Raw genomic sequence first — 16,662 nt, 5'->3', positions numbered from 1 at the left:
GATCGGATCGCAACCAGCCTGCCTCTGGATTTAGTGCAGCCCGAGGAGGAGGAGGTGGAGGTGGAGCCAAAGGAGGAGGACGCGGTCATAGAGGAGGAGGTGGAGAAGGAGTCAGAGGAGGCGCATCAGGTAGATCCGGCACCTACCGGCTTCGCCATGGTCGATGCACAGAGTTCGAGGTGGCCCAGGCAGAGGAGGCAATGGAGCAGCATGCCATTCTTGACTCCCGAGGAGGAACCAGAGGTTCGCCCGGCTACGAATGACCATGACGACGGCAGCTCCGACATCAATTTCATCCACATATGTGACGAGAAGTATGAGTAGTGTAGATGGTAGTTGGTAGTACATAGATCTTGCTTTTTGCATGGTTTGGTATGAAAATGCTAATTGGAAAATGCCTACTATGGTTGTTGAGTTGCAATGTGGGGTCTGACCGGTCACTATCCACGGACATGGCCGGGCATGTTTGGGGGCGTTCGGCAACTCAAATTAGGTATGTCATTGTGGATGCTCTAACGAAGCCGGAAGTGGTGGTCGTGTTGCTGTCATGGACCGAGGACACCCATCCAGCTTTGTCCCACACCATTGCTTACACTTGCGGGAACACGAAGTGCACGTCCAGTGCCAGGCCTCTCATCGGCATGCGCCTTTCTACACTCAGTATACAGAAGAATGGTCGATCTTAGGTATACCTGTTGCCCTGCTAGACGAGGTGCAGACCGAACTCTGGCCCCTGGGATTCTAGAACACATTCATATGTCCAGTTACAAGTCCAGACCGGACCGGTCCATTTCAATCTTGACCATGCGCAAATTATATGTTTGTGAGAACAGATTGGTGAGGTTAGGGCATCTCCAACGTTGACCCATAAATTTATTCCGTCATCCGTCCGCGCATAGTGGCACTAGTCCATAGATGCGGGAGCCGGCTATCCAATGCTGGCTGCAAATATTTCAGCTGCCGTTTGAACTAACCGGCTGAAATTCATGTAAATACGATGGATTTTCATATAAACTGGACGAAATTCATTATATTTGCATCAATTTTCATATAAACCAGACAAAATTCATTATATTTTTCATATAAACTGGACAAACCCTACACTAAATCTAATCTAAATGATCATCGGCGCACGTTTCCCATGTCCTACCATGAGCGCTAAGAAGTGCTGGTCCGACGAATGCCTTCACCTTCACAGCCTCGATGCTCTCCATCTCCGCCTCCGGAACCCCGGGAACTACAGCTGTCCGCCCCCACGTCGCCGTCAGGTGGCTAATCGGCCATCGATGGTCGGCGCATAAAGCGTGACTTCGATGGGAGGGGAAGAGTTGTGGCCTTCTTGGGACCCGAGCAGCAGTGACCTACCATACAATACTCTTCCTTGCTATCGGTGGCGTCCGTGGACATATCAGCTTCGTGGTCGTGGTAGCGGGCTAGGCACGACTAGGGCAGAGCGGGTGATGTCCTCCTTGTTGTCGCTCTTGCCACATACCTCATTCCCCACCTCGTCGATCTCCTTTTAGGTGGCCGCCAATTCCGCCTAATGGAGGCATTACCACCAGCAGTCGCGGCGGATGTCGCGGGCGGAGAGGTAGCAGTCGACCAGTGCCTACTGCTCCACTGCATCCACATCCGACATGATAGTCGCGCCGGCGGCGAGTAGTTCCTCCATGTGCCGGTGCTCCTCGAGGAGGGCGAGGTTGTAGGACTGATCGGCCTGCACCTGTCAGAACCTGGCCTCCTCCTCGTCCTCCCACATCATGTTCGTGTAGTGCGCACATGCCTCGCCAATGGTGAATCCCACACGCACCGACGAGGATGGTAGCGCCGCCTCGTCCTCTATTGGGGCCTCGTCTGCCTCCATCTACTAGCCGACCAGCCAACCAGTAGCAATGGAGGTCCTCTCCTTCTTCTGGTCGAGGATAGGGTGTCCTAGAGGGCTTTGGAGCATGAGGAGGCCATGGAGGGCGTGGTGCGGAGAGGAGAAAGTGAAGTAGGTAGATGACTGTGGCTACGGTCTGGGCTGGTGTTTACATAGCGGGCGGATGGCGATGGGCCACGACAGCAAGGTCAATGTTGGGTGGCAGACGGACAGACGTGTGGTGCCGGAGTAGTTTCCTCGACAACCGCATGTCGTTAATGTAGGGGTGATGAACCGATGGGCTATCATTTGAATGTGGAGCAGTCGCCTGCACCGGGAAGCGGCATGGGCTATGCTCTCTCGGCTGGCGCGCCACTTCAATGCCGGCAGCAGTGAGAGGCCCCATCCGCTCTGGCCGGGCATTAACGCGACACTGACACTCTGGAGCAGCGCTGACTGTATTAGGCGGGAAGCGCGCTCGGGTGATGAAGGTTTTTTTTGTGGGCTAGGACAGTCAGACGCGGGCGTGGCAGCGGTCTGCACTGCCCGACGGACTGATGTAGGTCTGTGTTGGATGGCACAACACATCCAGACCGGACGGTCTGGATGCATTCGGGCGGTATGAGGGTCCGTGTTGGAGATATCCTTAGTTGTTTTAATCCGAACATTTTATTTGCTTTAAATTCGTGATGATTATACCTCATAAAGAATAGGATCACACCTCTTATACATTTGTACATAAATAATAGAGTAATAATATAAAATTTGGTTTTTGCTGGCATAGCTATGATTGCTTGGGGCCACCGCCTAGGCGTCCAAGAGAGACACGCCACCGCTGTTAGAGTAACGCACTACCGTAATGCTCGCACCTTGGCACATACCATGTAGGAGAGGAGTCACCGTGCCATAGCACTACCTCAGTTGGGGTTAGACATCAACGATGCCGACCCACATGCAAAGGGAGTACCCAACAACTGTCGCCGAATCCCACTTGTCACCGGCTGCCTTAACATGACCCACCTAGCCGAGCACCACACATATGGTAGAAAACCCTCCCAAGCCACCCGCAACCACCAAGCCATCAGTTTAGAGCTGAGACCCAATCTAGATGCCAACGACGGCAAGAACACGACCCAGACCAGTGCACAGGAAGGGGGACGAAGGAGCGGGTGTCGCTTTGCGCGCATTCGCCGACTATGTCGGGCCACCATCCTTGCCTGCTGCTGCACGCCGTCCGCACCACTAACATAGCAATGCCGACCGAGTCGCCCCACTTGAGCGTCGCGCTACCACCTCCCTGCGAATCCTTCGCTTCCTCAACCACTGCTCGGCCCCGCCATAGAGGGCCGAGCCGGGCTACCCATGAGTCCAGACAAGAGGGGAGGAAAAGCCACTCCCGCACCCCCTGCCGCAAGGGCTTCGCCTGGTCGCGCCCACCGGCTACGGCAAGGGAGGAAGGTGGGATTCCCAGAGGGTGGCAGTGCTAGGATTCTTCCATACCGCTCACAGGGACGTGGCTAGAGTGCCAGTTTCTTTTTCTTTTGGGAAAGTGGATGTGCGCGCGATCCAAAAAAATGAACTAGAGTTGGAAAAGGAGCATTGGAGTTGCCACTCATCCGGACGAAGACCAGGGCAAAATATGGTGGACGCTAGGCGCCATCCGCCTGCAGAGATTCAAAGAACAACCACTGGTTGTGCGGTCCGATGCGTCTTATCAGGGCCGCTAATCTCCTTAGCACGGACCGCTCGTCCACAGTGCACGTCATTGCAGGATCAGAGTAGCATCAGCGGTAACGTCCAAGAACGCCTCGCAGTTGTGGCCGTCGACGCCATTGAAGCACGCCCTGTCCCCGCGGCATGCCTCGCAACATCGCCATGGCCATCGACGTTGTCAAAGCATCTGTGTGGCCGTCGGCGCCATTGAAGTATGCCTCGCCACCACTAACATTGAAGCATGCCTTGCAGCATCGCCACGGTCGTCGATGTCATCGTAGCATGCCTCATCGCCGTGTCCATCGAACCCATCGCTGTGGTCGTCGAAGCATCACCACGGCTGTCGACACCATCGAAGTACGCCTCGTCGCCATGGCCATTGAAGCATGCCTTGCAGCATCGCCTCGGCCGTCGATGTCGTTGTAGCGTGCCTCATCGCCATGTCCATCGAAGCATCGTTGTGGTTGTCGAAGCATCGCCACGACCATTCTAACACGCCTCGCAGCATCACCACGGCCTCAACACCATTGAAGTACGCCTCATCGCCGTAGCCATTGAAACACGCGTCGCAGCATCACTAGGGCGGTCGACACCATCGAAGTACGCCTCATCGCTACGGCCATTCAAGCATGCCTTGCAGCAACACCACGACCGTCGATGCCGCCATTGCATGCCTCATCCCCGTGTCCATAAAACCATCGCCGTGGTCGTTGAAGCATTGTCACTGTCGTCACCATCAAAGTATGCCTCGTTGCCGCGGCCAATGAAGCATGTCTTGCAGCACCGCCACGGTTGTCGATGTCGTCATAGCATGCCTTGTCGTCGTGTCCATTGAACCATCGCCATGGCCATCGAAGCATCGGAGTGGCCGCCCCCATCGGAGCAGGCTTGGAGCATCGACCGCGGCTGTTGCACCGGCGAGCTGTGTGGTTGCAACACCGGCTGTGGATACGGCATCAGCAAGCTCTGCGGTTGCAGCGGTGCCTCAATCCCGCCGGCCTTGGAACTTCTCCTTCAAAGGGCCCTGCAGCGGCGCCTCCACACCGGAAAATATTCTGTAGAGCATAGGCTTTGGGACACCCCCTTATCTAGCCACTCATTTTTGCATCGCGATTCGTGCGAGTACATTTGCCTTTTTTGTTTCTCCCATATAGAACAACATATGAACTTCAAACTTGGCAGCTCAACAAAACATTCTTACTAGAATGTGGGAAAAAACTTTCAGAATTTTTCGTGCAATATAAATACTAAAAAGTACATTTTTAATACAAAAAATTTAATTTCGTATATTTATGTTTGACAAAAAAATCTGAAAGTTTTTTCTCACATTCTAGTTAGAACGTTTTGGTGTCTTGCAAAGTTTAAAGTTCATATGTTGTTTTATTTTGAAGAAACAAAAAAGAGAAAAATCTGATGTACAAAGTTAGTTGTCTAGTACGGATCTCAAAACAATGTTGCAGGGTAAGGATAAGATGTGTCCAGGAACCTGAGCCCTCCACACCACGGCTGTCTCAAGCCAACTCAATTCAGCGGTGAAGTAGACGGGCAGGGAGAGAGAAGGAGCATTCCATCGAATGAGGAAAAAGAGAGAGACATGAGATGGTACTGTGGAGTTGTGGTCAACGCACGGTGTAGGAGAAAAAAGTGTGGCAAGCCCTTCATCGGCTGGAATAAGGTTTTCGAGGGGGTTGTGGTGTGCGGGCTCGATCGAAACACGTGGCAATCGTGGGACGCGGCTGGCGCAAGCATGTTTACATACGGTAAGGTACTACTATTTGGTAAGAGTCTAAACATATCCCTTAACCTTTTATAGCAACATTTAAGTGCATACAAAATAATCGTCAAAGTTTCATCTTAGAAACTGCATGACTAAAATATCATGCATTTCAGAACCGTGGGAGCACATTGTGCCGTGTACTTTTTACACTACGAAGGAAATAAATGCCTTTAAAAAACAAATGAAATTAATGAGGGAAATAAAGGAGTACCATGTATTCTGGACTTCTCATCCGGGGACCACACGCCAGTAGCCCTAGGATTTGCATGCCAGCTATTTTGTAGTTATTTCACCAGTGTTGGCACCTCGCCGGCGTGGCCAAAAACGTGATAGGAAACGAAAGAAAACAAATACATCCCGCCCAGAGACTTGAAAGGAAAGTAGTAACCCGCCCGCGTCCTCCGTTCCCCAGTTTCTTCCACCCTCTTGACGCCGGTTCTATATAAAGTAACAAAGCAACAGAGTGCCCCCATAGATCCAATTCCACCTTCCTCCTTCAAGAGCTCCGCCTATCTCTGCCAGCCCGCCGCTGGCGAACCTAGCACGAATCTCGTGCCATGGACACATCTCGCGCCGGCTCCTCCTCCAACCCCACCCCCACTTCCTTTCATGGGCGGCCTTCACCAACCCCGCTGCCGGCACACCCCGGTGAATGGCGCTCCCGCCCCGCCGTCTCATGGACCGTGGAGAACATCTACGAGGACTTCTCTGGCCGCCGCAGCGCGCTCGTCCGAGCCCTCACCGCAGGTAAGCCATGGGGCGCTCCTTAGTGACACGTTTTTCTCTATATATGTGACGCCTACGTGCTGATGGATCTAACGCCAGTCTCTTCTTCTCCTTGTTGCCATACGCGCAGATCAGGATACATTATATGATTTATTGCGCGAGGAAGGTATGTAATATACAGATCCAACTGTCCCAGAAATTTTATATCCATTTCTTGTTACAAAATTGTAAATCTGGCTGACAAGAAATCTCAGATCCATTTTTTATTAAGAAAAACTAGTCATCAGTTTGCTGTTGCACGGGATAGTGGAGTTCGGTATTGAAACATGGGGAAACTTTGGCTGATAGTTTGGTCAGTTACTTTTAAACATATAAGCGTGTTTATTTTTGTAAGACATAGGAAAGAAAACTTTAGATCCCGTGTTTATTTTTGTATTAAGCAGAGGCTGATAGTTTCATCTGACATGAAAGTTCAGATCCATTTTTATTAAGAAAAACTAGTCATCAATCCCGTGTTTGCACGGTCTAGTGAAATTCTGCACTGAAACATGGGGAAACTTAGGCTGATAGTTTTGTCAGTTACTTTTAAACATATGACCTTGTTTATTTTTGTGGCTGTATTTTTTAGATCCTGCTGTCCCTGAAATTTTAGATCCATTTTTAATTAGAAAATTGTAAATCTGGCTGATATGAAATCTCAGATCCGTTTTTTCATGAAGAAAACTAGCCATCAATCCACTGCTCTTGCACGGCCTAGTGAAGTTCTGTATTGAAACACAGGGGAATTCAGGCTGGTAGTCTGATCAGTTACTTTCAGTCATATTTCTCCGGAAGAAAAAGGTTATTTTCAGATATACAACCATGTTTATTTTCGTATTAGACATAGGAAAAAGAGTATAGAGTTATAAATAACTCTCTGCATTAGTGGTAGTATTTTTTGCGTGCATAGACTTTTCCAATTGACAAGTGTGTGAAATCAATGCGCGTGATATATATTCTTGGTGTGCTATGCCCCCAATAACCCCAAATTGATAGAAGATGTAACATGGTAGCAATTTTATGAAGGCTGCATGTGTACTGGTGGGCTATTGTATTGTAAACGCGAAATTCTTTGGTGGATGTATACTTTTTTTTGTCCTTTTCTCCTAAAGAAATACGATGGGGTTTGGTCTTAAGTTTATTATAGACACTCAACACTTGTCGCCCTCAAAACCTTCAACTGTTTCTAGACCATATCTTTTCTAGGACTCGATTATGCATTACTATTTACATAGAATATTCATGCAAAAGTGTTTTACAAGAGTACATGAGGACATTTATTTTCTCTTGGTCATGAAGAGGATCCATGGTTCTATTTTGAATTATCTTTAATTTTAAGTCACATATTATATACATGTATATTCACTAAAATACGTCAGATAAATGATACAGTTTTCTATTTATTTTAGTAATGGGAAATACGGACCCTTGCTATTCTGCACGGACAACGCACAGTGTATATAAACATATATACTTGTATGCGCACAAGTGATCTTTCTCACGATGACATAGAGAAGGCCGACTTAACTTTAAATTAGCCAAAAGTAGAGAGATTTATATAAATTTGGCAAAAATAGAGATCTGAATATTTATCACGCCTCGTAATAGGATTAAAGTACCTGCAAATTCTAAGCCTGCAGCCAGTGATATGAACCTCGCCATCACCAAGCCATATGCATGGCATGGGTGCTTCATAAAAATATTTTTAATTAATTAAAGTGTCGAAAGCATGCAAACTAACAATCTAATCTCCTGGTTTTTTTACTATAGAGTTGTTTGACATGTAGCTACATCAAATATGTTTGAATAATATAATGACTTTTTGTCAAATCAATGATTTGGAGAGGTATTTTTCTTTAATTAAAGTAAATCTCATATGGTGCCCCCAATTACAATTAGTAAATATAAGATGGCGAGGTGTGCAAATCACTGGCTGATGGAGTGGTGTGATTCATTTTCTCGCTTCAGGTAAAGAGCCAATGTGCTTGTACGGGTACCCGGACGGTAGTTGGGAGTTGACACTGCCGGAAGAGATGGTGCCGCTAGGCCTGCCGGTGCCGACATGAGGCATCAACCGCCGGCGAGATTATGTGAACCGTTCTGACTACCTGACACTCGTCGCCCACCACTCCGACTCGTGGCTCATGGGCGTCACCTTTTTCTTGTCCACTCATCTCGACGCCAACTGTTGCTGCTGCTCCTACCACCACCACCACCACCACTACTACTACAACTTCGTTTCACAAACAGTTTTTTTTGTGCACTTAACATTTAGGACATTTATATGTGCAATCTAACATTTAGGACATTTATATGGATAAACAGTTTTTTGTGCACTTAACAAACATGAGAGAGAATACAACTTCAATAGAGCCATAGTCCTGCAGAACTAATTGTTAGAGCCTCAGCATTAAATAATGGGCTATTCTTATTAGGGGCGATCTTCATCTTCTATTTAAATCATTATGTTTTAGTGCTTATATAGTTCCTCCATGCATCAAGAATGTGATGTGTTACATATTGCTTGCGAAGCCAATTGCTGATTTGATGACGTTGGTTTACTTTCTCTTTCAGGATACGTTTATTTGATATGGTAAACGAGATGCGAACAGTCCATGACGAATTCTATATCTCTTACGGTCTTTCTTGGCTATCAACATTTGCGTGATACAATGCAAATAGGGAGTCGAGTGCACCAACTCAAGAGAATGTGTCCAATCCAGACGTAGTCTCTATCACACATGCTGAAGAGAACGTGCCACCTGCTCAAGACTCGATGCAAGTTTTGTCTGCTCCAAACAGGGACTCTAGGAAGCCTGCTAAAGACAAACAAAAGGATAATGAAGTTACTGACATTTGCGGATCTTGTAATGCTCCGTATCATGCCAATGCCTTTTGGATTGGTTGTGACGGATGTGACCAGTGGTTCCATGGAAAATGTGTGAACATAACTGCCTCTGAAGCAGAACATATCGAAGAATACCAGTGTCCTGACTGCATCCGCGAGGTGATCGGAGAGTAGGATATAATATGTGCCCCATTCCTTTATTTTAGGTATGCAGTCACCCTTTGTATGAAAAATGATTAACTAGAAAGGTAGTGAGAGAGGTATTACATTATTTTCCCATTCCGTTGGGATATATGTAAGAATTCAGTTTACAATGACTTGAAATAGGCTTTCGCCTTGCTATATTAATATAGCAACCACCTGACAGAACTGTGATATCGCTGATGGGTAAACAAGACAATCAAAACCCAAAAAGAGAAACAAATGCCAAAGCGATGATTTCCGGCAACCGCCGCCACGCTCCTATGCTTCTGAATTCCACCAAACTCCTTACCTCTGAATTCCCGCGTACCAAACAACACCTTCAAGAAGGACTACAACGACAATGACGCTGCTGCCCAGACAGATCCTCGGATTTCTGCCGGTATACAAAGAGGAGTGTCGACAGGGTAAACCTGACGCCCTTCAAGAAGGGAGGCGACACCCACAAGCGTCTCCGTGTTGGTGCCGGCATGAACTGGCAAAGATTTTTCCCGACCCCCGCACCGCTGGTAACTGCAGACCAAACATGGTAGTGTAGCACTTCCGCAGAAGTATGCCAACGAGTAATCGTCCCAACAAAGAGTGGAGAAGAGTATTTATGGATGCGTTTCTGTCACACACAAGGACTCATAGCTCTTGTGTGAAGTACTGCTTGGGCTTCTTCAAATACTACAACTGTCCTCATACCTGTGTTTATTTCTTATTAGGCATAGGCAAAAATGTATTGAGTTAAACAACTAAGGGCATTTGTGGCCGTAGTTTTTAGATCCTGCTGTCCCAGACTTTTTTGATCCATTTTTAATAAAATAAATTGTAAATTCGGCGGACATGAAATCTCAGATCCGTTTTTCATGAAGAAAAATTAGTCATCAAAATCCAGTGCTGTTGCACGGGGTAGAGTAGTTCTGTATTGAAACACAGGGGAATTTAGGCCAATAGTTTGAGCAGTTATTTTCAAACTTATTTCTTTGGGAAAAAGGTTATTTTCAGATATACGACTGTGTTTATTTTTGTATTAGACAAAGGAAAAGGAGTATCGAGTTATAAACAACACCGTGCATTAGTGGTTGTATTTTTTGCATGCATAGACTTTTCCAATTGACGAGTGTGTGAAACCAATGCGCGTGATATATATATTCTTGGTGTGCCATGCCCCAATAATACCAGATTGATAGAAGATGTAACATTATAGCAATTTTATGAAGTTTGCATGTGTACTGGTGGGCTATACTATTGCAAATGCGAAATTCTTTGGTGCATGTATAATTTTGTGTCCTTTTATATCTAAAGAAATATGATGGGGTTTGGTCTTATGTTTAATACAGACATTGGACACTTGTCGCCCACACAATCTTCAACTTTTTTAGACCATATATTTTCTAGGATTCGATCATGCATTAATATTACAAGAGTGCATGAGGGGCATTCATTTTCTCCTGGCAATGAAGAGTACCCATGCACTGTATTCTATTTCGAAATATTTGTAATTTTTAAGCCGCATATATTACATACATATTTTTTCACTAAACTACATCAGATAAATGACTTAGTTTTTCTATTTATTTTAGTAATGATCAAATTTAAAAAAAAAATGTCTGGAATATGGATTCTAGCTATTTTCCACTGGCAATGCACAGTGTATATAAACATATATACTTGTGTGCGCACATGCGATCTTTTTCACGGAAGATATAGAGAGGGCCGGCTTAATTTTTTAAATTTACCAAAAGTAGAGAGATTTGAATAATTTTGGAAAATATAGAGATCTGTATATTTATCACGCGTCGGAATAGGATTGAAGTACCGGGAAATTCCAAGCCTACAGCCAATGGTATGAACCACGCCAACACCAGCCATATGCATGGCAATGGGTGCTTCATGCAAAAAACTGTAAACTAAAGTGACAGATTTGTACCACCCAAATCTAAAACAAACACGCAAACTAATAATACAATCTCCGGCATTTTTTTTACTATAGACTTGCTTGACTCTATCACACCTGCTGAAGAGAACGTGCCACCATCTCAAGAGTCGATGCAAGATTTATCTGCTCCAAACAAGGACTCTAGGAAGCCTGCTGAAGACAAAGGAAATGATCATGAAGTTACATACTTTTGTGAAACCTGTAGTGCCATGCCAACGCCTCTTGGATATGCTGTGACATATGTGACCAGTGGTTCCATGGCAAATATGTGAACATAACTGCCTCTGAAGCGAAACATCTCAAAGAATTCAAGTGTGCTGACTGCATCCGCGAAGAGATCGGAGAGTAGGATATAATATGCGCACGCTTCCTTTATTGTTCCGTGTACAGTCACCGGCCCTTTGTATGAAAAATGCTTAACTACAAAGGTAGTGAGAGAGGCATTACATTCTTTTCGCATTTCGTTGGGATATATTCAAGAATTCATATTACAATGTTAACCGGATAATGTAAGAGAAGTATGTTTTTTTTTACATTAGCCCAGATCAGCGCTTCTATGCTCTTTTAATATTTGTTTGCACCAATCTTGAAGAGCTCCGAGGCACTTAATTGCTGCAAGAACAAACTTCGACTTGTCAAATGTAGTGTAGACGTGTATAACCTGGACTTAAAGCTCCTCAAATATTAAAAATAGATTATGTCAGCTTTAGAAAAAAAGAATGAATAATAGTAACATAAAATTATTAATAATGATAAAAAAATTCATCAAATAGTAACTATATGAGGAACAAATTTCTGCGCAACGTGTGAAAAAGTTTGCAGGGCCTAGATCTTCACCGTCTCATCCACAGGGTAAACATCATCGATCTGGAGTTCTGCAATTGTGTAACAGGAAGAGAGCCTTGGAAGCTCATGTCGCGGCAGCTTGCCGGCCATCTGTGTACGCAAAATAGCTAGCTCTTGGAGGCATTGATCTCGGCGGCAACAATTAGTTCATATACTCCCTGTTCGATGCTAGCCGTAAGATCAACTCCTCCAATAGATACTAGTAGAACGCCTTGCATTACTATGGACTACAGTGCATACAAATGAATCATACAAATGTTTAAAGTCGTCTCCAAGATCGAAGATCATTTCTTTCTCATAAGTCATAAGTGCAAACATATTCAGACATAAACGAGTGCCCTGCTCCCCGAAATCCAACCGTCTAAACAGTCCGGGCTCCCAAATCAAGTCCATATGTGGAGGAGAAATGTGGTTGTCCGAACTATCCGTCATGTTATCTCCAATACGCGGTCCCAACACAACAAATCCACCCTAGGACACACCATTCCCTTTTCCTCACAGACCCTCCCATTCCCGCTTGTTTTCCCATTGTAGCGGGATATTTCTTGCTGGAGCCCTCTCTTTTAAAATCGGATGAAGGCCACCTCGCTTTCGTCATCCTACCCCCCGTGTCTGTGTTGATTCGCCAATGCCATCAAGGGGGACGAGGCATGTGTCACCTAGGACGCCCTTCGATCCAAGAAGGCAGACCCCATATCTCCTGAGCAATTGCCACATTGTAACATATAGTTGAATCTCGTGCATGACCGCGAAATAAAAATATAATTTCTTTTGTTGGGCATGCAACTGATACGCCACTGTGTCCATTATTAACTCTTGAATCAACCAACCAAGGCATTTACCCTCCTATCCTTGCGAAAAAATTGTATGACTTGATGAAAATAAATGAACCGCCCTCTCATACAATTTTCTGCAAATCCATCTCTAGTGAAAGGAAATTCCCCACATTTTTAATGTAGGGAAATTATTCCACTTAGACATCCATGACTGAACATACCAACTTTACCCCCATCCCGCTCACTCTCAACCCTCACTTTTATCACAAAATCCACGAACTCGTGTTTTAAATGAGACAGCGATCAATGCCACCGTGGGAGGCCAGCATCAAGGGACAAAGGGGGCAACCGCCTTCGTATCTTAGTGCTAATTCAACCCATGGTGACTAACTTAATTTAATTCCCTTCACTTGACGTCTCGCACACTAATTCTACCCATGACCAGTTCTGCTCTAGCCATTCTAAGTAAAACACAATGATAACATGCCCCCTTGAGAAGTTATGTCGCTAAAGTCTTTGATGAGGGAGAACCAAGACATACCTCCATTGTTGATGTCCCTCTCTTCTTCATTTGGTGCCTTTCATCAGATGGCCCGATGAACAACCTAGCTCCCACGATGGCGAGCTAGTACTTGTTATCCTATCGGTAATGAGATATGGGTGGAGCTGCACACTGGTGATGGCCGCTCGGCCCAGACGTGGCATTGACCCGTTGTCGTCAGAGATGAGTACCCAGGGGCTATACATAACCATGGTTCACGGGCCCATGAGTCCCTCCATTGTGTGGCGGCCCGCTTGGTCATCTCGACTGTACTAATGATGAGTGGGTGGTGCTAACCATGATAGGATGGGAAATCGGGGTTTGAATCAGATGACGTGGATAAACTGATCGTGTCAGAGCTTGCTCGTGAGCACGAGGTGGCGTGAAAGACTAATTGTGTGGGGTGTAGTATTTTTGTTTGTGTATCTATTTATATATGCAAAAGAAAACTCGTTGATCTAGTTTCCACTAAAATGGAATATACTCTTGCTACTGTCATTATATGCATAAGCACAAATATGTTTGATTATTATTTTGGAGCACATGCATAATTAAGATTAAAATTTAAAAAGCTATTTTGCGAGACACCTCTGATGATCCAAAACTGTTAATTTCTCCATCAATCATCAATGGCTACACCATTCTATCTCATTTCATTTTACATGATGCTAGTGGTAAAATGAAGATAAAAGTGCTATGAACCATAGACAGACGACATTGCTAAGCTGCAATGAAAACCAACAGGATGTTATATGTAGTGTTCACACCGTACACACTCACAGTTGCATCACCGGAAGGCCAAAAATCTGTGAATGTAGAAGATGGAAAATAAACATTATAGTGGACGTGCAAAAGTGTTGTGTAAACCCAATCCTTGGCATCTCCCGCTTGCCACCATCTCCATCTCCACCCAAAATCTGCACTCATCAAAAGTTTACAAGAATGAATTGAAGAGATGAGTGGTAAGGAACATGTGAGTGCATCTGGCAAGTGGGAACACATTAGCTTGGTTCTTTCATGCCCTATCAAATTTGTTCAGTCAAGATAGTGCATCATATCTCCAAATACTTCAAGGTCAATCTAAATGAAATTCAGTACTACATACGACAGAATTACCTGCGCGGGAAGATCATGAAATAATCTATATAAAATTCAGATTGGTTGAGCTACCAGGTGGTAGGACCGGAAAACCAATACTAACTATGTCGGCTCTTCCCTATCATATCTTCCATGATCTGAACCACTGAGTTTCAGAAGCTCATAATTATATGCCAGATCGCTCAATCCTGATGAAGAAAAATTGAACAGTTAATTGCATTAAAGTTTTCGGTACAATAGTATGTTGTACAAAAATGAGTTAAATGAAGCACTACATGTTAGTATTATAAGATGTTGCGGATGTTCATACCAGGTAGTTTGGGTGCAAAAGGTTTTAAACAACGTTATGGTCTAGATTATGAAGATACTTTTAGTCCTATTGTTAGAGCTGCAACTATCAGACTTGTGCTAGCTATTGATGTGTCCAGAGGTTGGAGTTTGAGGCAACTAGATGTTCAGAATGCGTTTTTGCATGGTATTCTGGAAGAGGAGGTTTACACGAGACAACCACTTGGGTATGGGAATAAGAAAACACCCCACTATATTTGCAAGCTTGACAAAGCTCTTTATGGTCTGAAACAAGCACCAAGGGCGTGGTACTCAAGATTGAGCTCTCAATTGAGTCACCTTGGTTTTGTTGCATCCAAGGCTGATACATCACTTTTTATTTATAACAAGGCAACCATAGTTATATTTGTATTGATATATGTTGATGATATTATTGTTTCAAGTTCTTCACAAAATGCCACTAATGCTCTTCCAAATGATCTGAGTTCAGAATTTGCTCTCAAGGATCTTGGTGATCTACACTTCTTCCTAGGTATTGAAGTTAAGAAGATTCAAGATGGCATAGTACTTAATCAGGAAAAATATGCTACTGAACTTCTAACTCGGATGGGGATGAAGGATTGTAAGCCATCACCCACACCATTATCTTCTTCAGAGAAACTTTCAACATTTGAAGGTGGACCCCTTAAGAAAGAAGAAAGCACAAGATACAAGAGTACTATGGGAGCTTTGCAATATTTGACATTGACAAGACTAGATATATCCTTTGTTGTCAACAAGGTTTGTCAGTATTTACATGCACCTAATACTGCACACTGGACAACTGTTAAAAGGATTGTGAGATACATAAAGTATACTGTAAGTTTGGGTCTTTAGTTTAGACGCTCCAGTCCTACTCTTGTTAGTGCTTTTTCTGATGCTGATTGGGCAGGATGTAGTGATGATAGGAAATCAACTAGAGGTTTTGCAGTATTTTTTGGATCTAATCTCATTTCCTGGAGAGCCAGAAAACAGGCTACAGTATCAAGGTCAAGTACAGAAGTTGAGTACAAATCTTTAGCAAATGCTACTGCTGAAATTATCTGATGGAGTCATTACTTCATGAGTTAGGAATTAAACAACATCGTGCATCTTGCTTATGGTGTGATAATTTGGGAGCAACCTATATTTTTGATAATCCAGTCTTTCATGGTAGAACCAAACATATTGAAATTGATTTTCACTTTGTGAGAGAATGAGTTGCAGAGAAGAAGCTGGACATACAGTTTATTCCTTCCAAGGATCAAGTGGCAGATGGTTTCACTAAAGCTTTGCCAGTCAAGCCATTTGAAGAATTCAAGAGAAATTTGAATGTAGGATAGTTGAGATTAAGGGAGGGTGTTAGATGATACGGTTTAAACCTATTGTAATCTCAACTGTCTCCTATCTCTATTCCCTCTCGTAACTATCTCGTTCTCTCTTCTCTGTACGAGCTGCATCCTAGCGACCAGCCTTGCCTTGTACGCCACGAATAGGGGCTTTTCCTGTCACACATAAATATACATCACGCGGATCCTTACGAGGAGTAGGAACGCTTCCACCAAATCTTACAGTCTTAATTGCCAGATTTGCTGCCACTACGACGTACTTCTTGAAATACACAGCAGATGCCATCAGGTGTTTGCTAAGTGTAAATTTAGTCTTCTAATACTATCACACAGTGAAGGCCATAATGTGGGATCGACATAGTAAAGGCCATAAGGTGATTGCTTACTGTAATTAAATAATAAGGGAAGGTAGCGTTTAATACATATTGTTTCCTGTCAGTCTTCTGATCCTATCACACACACATGTAATATAATCATCCATGGAGTCGTAGCAAGAAGGCAAGGGAGGGTGTGATCTGGGAGGGAAACCAAACTTGTTTGACCTCGAAGCCGAGACGGCGCACGATAGGCTGCTGCACTTCCTCGTTACTCCAACTTCTTCGGCATATATACCTCTGACATGATCCTGTAGGCGCCTGGGATCACAAAACTACATGA

At 44.6% G+C, this 16,662-nt stretch overlaps 1 pseudogene; it reads left to right on the top strand.

The window, feature by feature from the left end:
* Window positions 1-5,908: 5,908 nt before the first annotated feature.
* Window positions 5,909-9,138, top strand: LOC123083044 (PHD finger protein ALFIN-LIKE 3-like; annotated as a pseudogene).
* The last annotated feature ends 7,524 nt before the right edge of the window (window positions 9,139-16,662 follow it).

Source organism: Triticum aestivum, chromosome 4A (genome assembly GCF_018294505.1).
Source record: "Triticum aestivum cultivar Chinese Spring chromosome 4A, IWGSC CS RefSeq v2.1, whole genome shotgun sequence".
In the NCBI taxonomy this organism is placed as follows: domain Eukaryota; kingdom Viridiplantae; phylum Streptophyta; class Magnoliopsida; order Poales; family Poaceae; genus Triticum; species Triticum aestivum.
This window is presented reverse-complemented; position numbering and strand designations above follow the sequence as displayed.